The sequence below is a fragment of the Silene latifolia genome, chromosome 1 (assembly GCF_048544455.1).
Source record: "Silene latifolia isolate original U9 population chromosome 1, ASM4854445v1, whole genome shotgun sequence".
Classification (NCBI taxonomy): domain Eukaryota; kingdom Viridiplantae; phylum Streptophyta; class Magnoliopsida; order Caryophyllales; family Caryophyllaceae; genus Silene; species Silene latifolia.
This window is the reverse complement of record NC_133526.1, coordinates 82106570-82117400: the sequence shown is the minus strand read 5'-3', so window position 1 is coordinate 82117400 and position 10831 is coordinate 82106570.

Below are 10831 nucleotides of genomic sequence, written 5' to 3'. Positions count from 1 at the left end.
CTAATCCTAACTCATAAACACGGCCTATTACACATCACCCAAAACTCCAACATGCCGAAAGCGCACCAGAATGGTTGGGTGCACGCAGTTTGCAAAAGCCAATTGTAGCCGAACTTTTTTTTTTTTAAAAAAATGAAACAACAAGTCAGGCACAGGCCCCGAATCCCCAATTCGCACAAGCAAGATAGATGTGATATTGCAGCGTGGTCGTATTGATTATCCAAAATGATGGTACATGTTAAGGCAGAATCAATGACCAATGGAGTAAACCTCAGCCCTTCAAAGGTAGTGTGAGGCAGGTGAAATATTTAAGAGAGAGTTTATTAGGTTCAGAACAAACTTCCACAAGAAAAATACTGAGGTCAGCAAATCCAATCAAAGTACCATTGCCCATTGCCTAGCACCATACCACTGAACAGTTCACATAAATAACACAACCCCCTGAATTATGCAAAAATGAGTGGGTTGAAAGAGGTGAAAGGGACTACCGTTCAACAAGGGTACAAATAATACAGCTGCTATGACATAGTGGGCCAAATTTCTCTTCAACTTAACAGCCAATTAAACCATCAACATGGCCATGATATTGCTAAATATACTCTGAGTAGTGACTACTTCAAATCTGTCAATAATTTACTACAAAGTTTAGTACGTTGATAGCTCTTTAAATAAAAAAACTACTACGTAGACTTTTGCATTTTAACTGACATATGAGGAAAAAAAGGTAAAAAAAAAAAAGATGTGTATCCCGGATTATAAATAGCAATTAGTGTGCGTTTGTAGAGGTGTTGTGCTTGTATTTAATTGTATTATATATTATAATATTGACTTGAAACAGCTAATGTCCTATTGTATTAAATATAACTCGGGGTCTAGCGCCCACAAATGTCCGCACCTGTGCTACCTCACCTCGAGTTTGCACCCCTCTGCAAGCTTATATATACTGATGATGTGCTATTTCGATAATAGACTCGCCTTAAATACTCTCTACCTGTGCTGGAAATTTGATCACCAAGAGAAGTGCTCGTGACTTAGTTCGACCGATATAAAATATAATTCAGCAACAAAACGATACAGCTTTTGCCTCTTACAAACATTATTTTAGGGGGTATAAGAGAATATTTAAATAATACTATTTAGACATTTCAGTTAAATTTAAACTTGCCTATTAAGAAAACAACTATCATACCCGTCTTCGCCGTGTTAAGTAAAGTAATAATCTGCATAAATTTTACACTGTTCTTGTAGATGTACTTGTTTAGATAGTATATTATTTTTTGCTTTGAACAACTAATGTACTATTGTATTGTTAGTATATATACAAGTGTATGACCTTAATTTTTTTTTGTGCCCAGTGTCTAAACACCAAGGAAAAAAGTAACAAGATGCAAAGTGGCATGGATCATGTAGCTGAGCATACACCAGCTTCTTCCTCTGCCTCACCGAAGGTATATTATGAATACGTAATTAATTTTGCACTGCACAATCTAATATGTATACCAATATCTGCACGTTTTATAATTAATTTTCAAGGAAACGAAATCAAAATCTACATTAAAAGAATATGTTCTGCGTGACTTCATCTGGTGTCAGTACTGCTTTATTCTATGCTTGCTTACATCTTAATAAGACTATGTATCATTCAAATATATTGGTGGAGCAGATAGTGTGACATGCATGCTTGTTTCTGTGGTGTGCAATTTAATGTCTTTGTGTTTGAGATTCATAGTAGAAGGTAGATAGTAACTACGAAATAAAATGAACACGACAATACAACACCAACAAACAAAATACAAAACTCTAAACCTCAATGAAGCACATAAATTCCAGTTATAGGGCCCTCACCTACTGCACCCCCATGGCTCCTGAACACACATCCAATGAGTATACTTAGCCGCCAAGATAAAGAAACCACAAGTCAGCCCAGGTTTGATTAAATACTACAAGCAAGCAAACATTCGTCAACAGATTAAGAATAGTAACGAGAATCAACAGAAACCTGAATGCGGCCCATAAATTCCATCCACAGTGCCTTGACCCACAGCGCCCCCCCATGCCCCTGCCCACGTATCCAATGAGTAAAATCAGGCAGCAAACTAAAGACACCACAAGTAAAAATTAAGGTTTACAATACGACAAGCAAAAAAACATACATAAATAGATTCAGAATAGCAACAAGAATCAGTAGGAACCTGTAAGTCTGTGATGTCATCTGTGATGTCATCTGCAGTGTTCAGGAGCAGTAAATGCAAACCCAGGAAGTGCCTGGAGACGCTGGAAGCTGGCTAGAAGCCAGCCTAGCGACCTGAAAGGTAACCAAGTAAGTGTCAAAAATTAAGGTAGAAGGGCCGCCGGATAACCTTTGAGCAGTAGCTTAGTGGAAAAGATGGTGCTAAAGATAGACGGTAATGGAAATAACAAACCCAACCAAGTCTCCCAAAATAAACCAGTTAAAAAGTCAGTGAAACCAGGACCTATGCTCCATCAAAACCGTAAATAAGCATGCTAAAAACACATCGAAACCCAAACTACGCAACGAAAATCAATAGACAGGTTTAAAAGAAAGTAAAACCAGGCGAAATGAACACATAGATCAATTTGGACAATCACCCAGTAGCGCGAAAGTACCACAAGCAAGTAAATGCTCAGCTTGAAGAAACGACAAGTATGATTGACCAGAAACCAGCACCTATATATGTGTAATGCGGTAATCAGAACCTAAATAATCAAACAGTAACATATTGAAACCCTAAATAAGCCTGGCAAATTATAACCCAATTAAATCACGTGCTTAAAGGCTAAACCCAACACCATCACCATCACCAATGACCAATTTTGTGAATTAACATAAAAAACACCAACAGATCCCGCAAAACAGCAAGCGACACAAACCCTTTTATCCTTCATTTTACTTCTCACAACAACAACAATAACTACAGTTATACCCATAAACACATTTACGACAATGATAATAGTAACAACACTAATAATAATAACAATATCGGTTATATTAACAATAGTAATCATAATAATAATAACGGTAATAACAACAAAGACAATCACAATAGCGATATAGTGCCAATCACAAAACTAATAATAACTACAATAATAACAGCAATAATAAAACCTAGACGGCGCCAGATATGATAGTATAACAACCAAACTGCACCTGAAATTAGTAAATCACAAATCCTAATTTCTAAACGAAACTATGAAGACGGAACCGTAACCTGTTTCAGAGACCCTAACAGCGATAACAACGGATTTCTAAATCAAATTAGTAAATCATTATAAGACCCTAACAAAAATAACAAAGAAATAGATATGAAATAAACGGAAAAAAAAACGGAAATCAGAGAAAATACCTTTGAGAGGAGTTTCTAGGGTTGGCGGAAGGAGTTGTATTGTGAAAAGAGAGAGTTGGATGAGAATGAACGACAGAACGAAGGAAGATTGTGGCTGTGAGTAAAGGAGAAAAGAAGGGCTGGGATCTAAAGGGGCAATCTAACGGTGGGAGGGAGACTTGCTTGGCTACTATTCATAGCAACAGTAGAGGGAAGTTTACTCTTTTTAAAGGGTAAGGATTCATTTTCACTTTATTAAGAAGACATACAAGAAAAGAGGGGATAACCTTTACAAACAACGTAAAATATAAAGTGATGTAATATGTTTTTTTGTGGTATAACTGATTTTGGCAATAAAATCCAAAAATCTTAATTTTTATTTTTATTTTGATATTGTATAATAATCTACACTTGAAACCGACCCACTCTGATCCGATATAACCCGATTCTTAATAATATCTGATAACCGATGTAACCCGAATCTCATGACAGCGAAACCGGTTGAACCCGACAAGGAAAAAACCCTACCCGAGTAAGACTCGACTAACCAATACAAACCGAGATGATTTCTCTTACAATTGCTAGTCTTAAATAATTGTACGATCCATGATGACCGAGTGCGATTAATCGAGATGTGAGGTTGTATCTTGTGTTTTGTTTGATATTTGGAAAATTTATAACCACTAAATTTTTTTTGTATGATGTTTTCAATTGGTGTGAGTCGGGAAAGTTAAGTCATGATTATTTAATTGGCAGTTTCGTCATTTCTAATCTTCTACTACCTAGACGTGTCTTTGAGGATAAAACCACTACTAACCCCATTATGTAGAAATACAAAATGGAGAAAGTGGGTGACTTAATATTATTTAGGTGCTGTTTGGCCTAATTTGTGTGAAAGAACTTCTCCTTTTTAGAAGCAGTTTTTTCACAAGCTACTTTTTGGAAAAAAATTATTTGTTTGGCCATACTTTTGTAATAGCTACTTCTTATCAAATTTATATGTTTGGCCTAACTTTCCATCTAGTTTTTTTTATTTTTTTAATACTCGTTTTGTTTGTAGAATCATTATTTGAATAAAAACTAGTTTTTAAAAATTTACTGTAATCACTCGAGAATTGTACTTAAAACATATGATTACTCTTCAAAATAGTTTTATACACCTTTGTCGAATCAAAATTACGCCGATAAATAGTTGGAGTTGATGATTGATTACATGGTACTTTAATGGTGTGTATGTGAGAGAGACAAAAGATTGTGCAGAAGAGATCAAATGGAAACACCAATAACAAAGCATATAAAGGGGTAAAGATTTTCTAGAGGAAAAAGAAAAAAAAAATGGCGCAAAACATTTGGATTTTTTGGTGCTTCTTTGAAAAGTAGAATGAGAAGTAGAAAATTGTTACTTCTACTTTTTGGGGCCTAGAATGAGTTTTTGACTTTTCAAAAGTAGTTTTACATTTGTATAAATTATACTGTTTGGTCTGGCTTCTCCTTTTCCAGTTAGAAAAGCACTTAAAAAGCTTGGCCAAACAGGTCCTTAGGAAAGTTTATGATATATTCCACGTTTTATTGTGAAAAAAGTAGGCGATTAGTCATTATAAATACACGTATAAAACAGTCTTAATTACAAAATTATCTTATAACGAGATCTTTTAATGTTAATTATATTTAATATGATTATGTATGGATTCGTTATATAAGTTAGTCTCCCTTAAAACGGTAATATCCGTCTTAAGCTTAAGACGGGTCAAATACATATCACTGGTGTATATAAGAATTAATAAGGAAAAATAATATATTTGTCTTATATGTACAAGTGATATGATAAATTTAACACGGATAATGTCATCTTAAATGAGAATTTGTGAAAATCGTATAACTGTCTTACACAAGACTATCCTGATCATAAATTAATACACTCTCCATTTTATTTTTAGTACTATTTGGCAGTGCATTTTAGCTAGTTAGTTTAACTAAGGTCTTACACTGTTAGACCGAAATGAATTCTAGCTGAGTTGGACTTAATCGAACTTAATAGAACTGAACTGAAATTAACAGATTTTAGTAAACTAAAGTTAATTGAAATTTAATTGAGCTAATAAGCTACACTAAATGTAGTTGAATTGAATTGAGTGAAACTGAACTGAACTGAATTAAGATGAACTTACTTAAGCTAAGCTAAACTAATGTTATTTAACTTGAACTGAATTTAACTTAATTGAGCTAAGTTGAACTGAATTGAACTTAATTGAGCTAAGTTGAACTAAATTAAGCTAAATTGAACTTAATTGAGCTAATTGAACTTAACTAAATTTAAATTTACGTCTAACTTAAATTAAACTTAAAACTAAATTGAATTAAACTAACATTACATAATTAACTTAAATAAGCTTAGCTAGCATTTCAAGCATTTCAGCTACGTTTTCAGATTCAATCCGCCATTTCTTTTTAAAAAAAAATATCACCATTGCGAGTATTGTCCCCTTCTCCACCGTAATTTATCACAAATATGATAAGGAAGTCGGGTGAACCTCCAATACAAGTAACTTTGTTCGAGTCAATTTGATCTCAGATACTTATAGTTAAGTTAATTCGAATTTGGGTGAATTTAAGTTCGGGAAATTTTACAATCAAGCAAAATATATTTAGCTATATGTGTTTTTACATCTTTTTTTTTTTTGGTGGAATGTGAATCTTCTCATTAGAAATTGGCAAGTTAAGTACATACACCATACACTATAACAATTTCATCACAATATTACATAAGTTAACACAAAACAACTTCCTGCACCCAAGCCATATCCCTACTTGGGATATTCTCCATTTTTAGAGTATGCATTCTTCCACGAAGCACATCATGGATACGCTTCCTAACAGCCTCAGGCCGAGGAACCCAGTCTCCTATTCTGCACTTATTGCGCGCAAGAGCAGCTAGAATAACTTTCTTACGCAACAAGGATCTACCTCTCCATTTCAGGCTGTTAGCAATAATATCAGTAGTCCAGTAAAATCCAAGCCAGAGTTGCAGCAGTTGTAAGCATCTCAGGCTGAACGGGCATTCAAAAAACAGATGCAGAGACGTCTCCTGCATAATCCCACACATGAAGCAGACTCCGTCATTTTGCACACCAAACTTAGCCAGCCTATCTTTGGTTAGCAGTCTACCTTAAATGAATAACCAGTTTATGAAATTCACTTTGGGTAGAGCCATCCTATTCCAAACATAAGGTTGCCAAGGAACCTGAATCTGATCCCCAGAGAGCAATTTATAAACCAGAGAGGTTAAATAAGGGACCTGCAGCCACTGAACAAAGCCAGGTGCAAGTATTTCCTTGACTTTGCACAGTTGTCTCCAAGTCCAACTAGAGTGAATGGAAGGTGAATAGTGCCACCAGTCATGCTGCTTTATATAAAGATGGTGCACCCATCTGACCCACAAACAGTCCTTTTTATTAGCTACCCACAAAATATACTTCCCCAGAGTGGCAATGTTTCAATTATAGCAATTAAGAATTCCAAGACCACCCTGATTCTTAGGCAAGCAACATTTATCCCAGGCAACTGCAGGAACCTTATGGAGTTCATCAGACCCAGACCATAGATAGGCTCTGCAGATGCTCTCAACCTTATGGATGATAGTTTTAGGAAGAAGGAAGACTCTTGCCCAATAACTGTGAATCTGAGTCAATACAGACCTGACCAGTAATAGTCTACCTGCATAACTCAACTGTTTTGTCTCCCATCCTCTGATTCTATCCACCAGCTTCTCAGTCAGAATGCTACATTCAACATTAGACAGTCTCTTATGTGAGATATTGATCCCCGGATATTTAAAAGGGAAAGAGCCCTTCTTGAATCCAGAAATATTCAGAATGGAACCTTCAGCTGCACCATGAACACCATTCATATAGATATCAGATTTCTCCTTGTTGATATGCAACCCTGAAGCCTTAGAAAAAGTAGCAATAGCTCTCATTATCACAGTGACAGAATCAGGATCTCCTCTACAGAAAATGAGGAGATCATCAGCAAAGGCCAAATGACACAAATTCAAGGCTTTACACATGGGATGAAATCTGAAGTTCTGAGTCATAGTAACCAGATTTAAAATTCTAGTAAATTACTCCAAACACAAAGTAAACAGCAGAGGGGAGATAGGGTCCCCTTGTCTCAGACCTCTCTTTCCTTTAAAATAACCAAACTGGCTGCCATTAAGGGAGAGAGTGTAAGTAGGGGTGAATACACATTGCATAATCCAGCCTATCATTCTCCTAGGGAAATTAAGAGCATATAACATATCCTCCACAAAATCCCACTCAATTGAGTCATAAGCCTTTCTCAAGTCAATCTTCATCATCACTCTAGGAGAACAAGTTTTCCTATTGTACAATCTTACAAGATCTTGACATATAAGGATGTTATCCACAATATCCCTATTCTTTAAAAAAGCACTTTGGTTCAGGCTAATGATATCAGTAAGAACATCATTCAGTCTACCACAAATGATTTTAGAGATGCACTTATATAGCACATTACAACATGCTATGGGTCATCCGTGTTTTTACATTTTTTTAGTTAAAATTTTATCATAAGTCTTATGTTCGACATTAGGTAACACAAGTTATTTAAATATTATTTTATTGATATTCACATCGAATATTATATAATAAAATGTTTTGTTCATAAACTTATAATTAATTAATCACGGTCATCCGTGTTAAATTAAAATTTTGAATACGGTGTCTTATTCAGTATATTGTTTAGTAACTATTGATACCGTCATTTTAGTACCAAAAATAATTACCAAGGACAACTAACAGAAGTTAGCGGAAGTAGGGTCGATCTCCACAGGGAGGCTATTGTATCTATCTGCTACTTACGTCTGTCTAGTAATAAACGGGGTGTTTCAATTGATTCCTGCACTAATAAAGATTTAAGGTAAGAGAAATAAGGGAAAGAGCAGTAAAGCAAGAAAAAGTAAGATATGCGATCAGATAAAGAGAGATATGTCAGGAATTTGGTTCACCATGGCAGTTCACTAATTCAGTCATAAATAGTTCAGACGATCTACTGTGAGAAGGGCAAGGGAAAGGTCCTTTCGGTCCGCTATCCACCCTAGATTACAACTAACTTAACTTCCGTACTCATTAGGGTAGTCTACTGTTCATAACAGGTCTATTCATTCCAATCTTCCGGTCTAGGATTGAATTTAACCAAATTAAAGGGTTTAGAAGTATGCACTCAACTAAACTTATTACAGTTATATTGTTATAAGGCAATTCTCACAATCAATCGTCTAGCCTATTCACAACATCGTCAGTTCACTACCATGGCTCCCCTACTCCTAACATAAGGGAGTTTAGCTACTCATGCTATTGATGATAACAACAAGAACAACAATGAATATGCTAAAGAAAGACATAATAAAGGAACGATAAGGATGAAGCATAAACTATTAAACAAGGACAATAAAACAAGAGAACAATAATTAAGAGCAAACAAAGAATTCAATTGAGATTAAGGAGTAAGGAAAGATTACAAAGCTTAGATCCGGAAATAAAGAGGCAAAGGAAAAGTTCCAGCAGTAACTAGGAGAAGAAGAGTAATTAAGTGTAGAGTAATGTGTGATAAGATGGATGATTAACCTAATGACGTCTTCCCTTATATAGGGAAGCGTTTATTAACTAAAATAAACCTAAACACGGAATAAAAATCCCGAGTAAATAAGTAAACCACTCGATCGAGGCATTTCATTCCTCTCGATCGAGCGATTCTTCAGCCATTCTCCTCGATCGAACAAATAGGGCTCTCGATCGAAGACCTCCAATACAGCACATTTCGATCGAGTACGGCAGGGACTCGATCGAACTCCAGCTACCGTCAAAACTACTCGATCGAACACAATAGCTCTCGATCGAGCAATTAGCCACTAAAAACAGCATGAACTTCGTTTGGTTAGCTTCCAAGGACCTCCTTCACGCTTCCCGCGGTACGATATTCTGCTCTAAATCTTCATCTTCTTAAAATGCATGCTAAAGAGGACTGAACAAGGTACGATTCCACTACTTTAAGGTCCATTCCTGCAAATGAGACGAAATAAACCAAAGTAGCCAATTCGGGGCATTTTGCAATACAGAGCAATGAAAATGACATAGAAATGCGAGCAATAAGAGGCTAAAAAGACTATATAAATTATATATATCAACTATCTATCTATAATATAGTATAATATTAAAAAAAAAGACCTAAAAATGAACATGACCCGTTATAACCCGATGGGAACTAGTATTGAAAATTTTGACCCGATGTGAATTGTTACATGATTGCTAGTTGAACTAACCCGATCCATAACAACCGTCACCCGACAAGGTATTCACCATGCCAGCCCGATACCCTAGGTAGGCCATCATAGCCCGAGATAATCCGACAAAACCCGATCCGGCCCACAAATGTACGTGGCTCGAATCAATCCGACATCACGATAACCCGAACTCGAAACAACTCGACGCGAATCCGACTCGACTCACCCGATTGCCACCTCTAGATATAGATGGGTACACTAAAATAAGTTATCAGGTTGTTCGGATCCGTTTCAAATCGGTGATCGTTTTGTGTGTCATGCATTCGAGTTTGTTTGGGTCGAGCCAAGATCGGTTAATTTGGATTTTAGGTCGTTTCGGGAATGTTATAAAGAGAATTTTATTAAAAATTATAGTTAATCTTTATAGTTAATCTTCACAAATTTCAATGTAAATAATATCAAGTGTGATTTCAAATTAGAATTATTTTTGGGCAATTAGATTTAGCTGTTTGGCCTAGTTTATGTGAAATAGCTTTTACTGTTTAGAATGAGTTTTTTCATAAACAACTTTTTGAAAAAGTTGTGGTTGTTTGGCCTAACTTTTGTAAAAATAGTTTCTTAACAAATTGATGTGTTTGGCCTAATACTGCTTTTTAGTGTTTTTTTTTAGTTTCCATAATCCTAAGAGTTTTCGGGAGAAGTAGAAGCAGAAGCATCAATTTGGTGCTTCTGTTTCTAGTAGCTTTTTATTAACTTCTGACTTTTCAAAAGTAGTTTTTTTATCTCCCTAAATTATAGTGTTTGGGCCCTGCTTCTACTTTTCAGGACGCCAGTCGAAATATTTTGGATCGAGTGAAGTTCTTGTCGAAACGGATAAAGTCAATTCCGGTTTTCGATTCTCATTTGGATTCTGCCATTTGAGTTAACTTTGGGTCTCGGGTTGATTTACCATGCCTAGGAGCACAGTATATTTCCAAGTGGCGTTAGTGGCACCTTTTTTTTCTTATACAAGTATTTGTTTTACATAAGACATTTCCAATTGCAACCGAGTTTTTTCTATTATTACGGTAAACAATTTAAAGGGTAGATGGAAATCCTCTTAATTATTAAACGACTTCTATTTCGTTCACCTGAATACCGGTTTATGTCTCATCAACAAGTCTCATGTGGGTTCTACTGAAATATA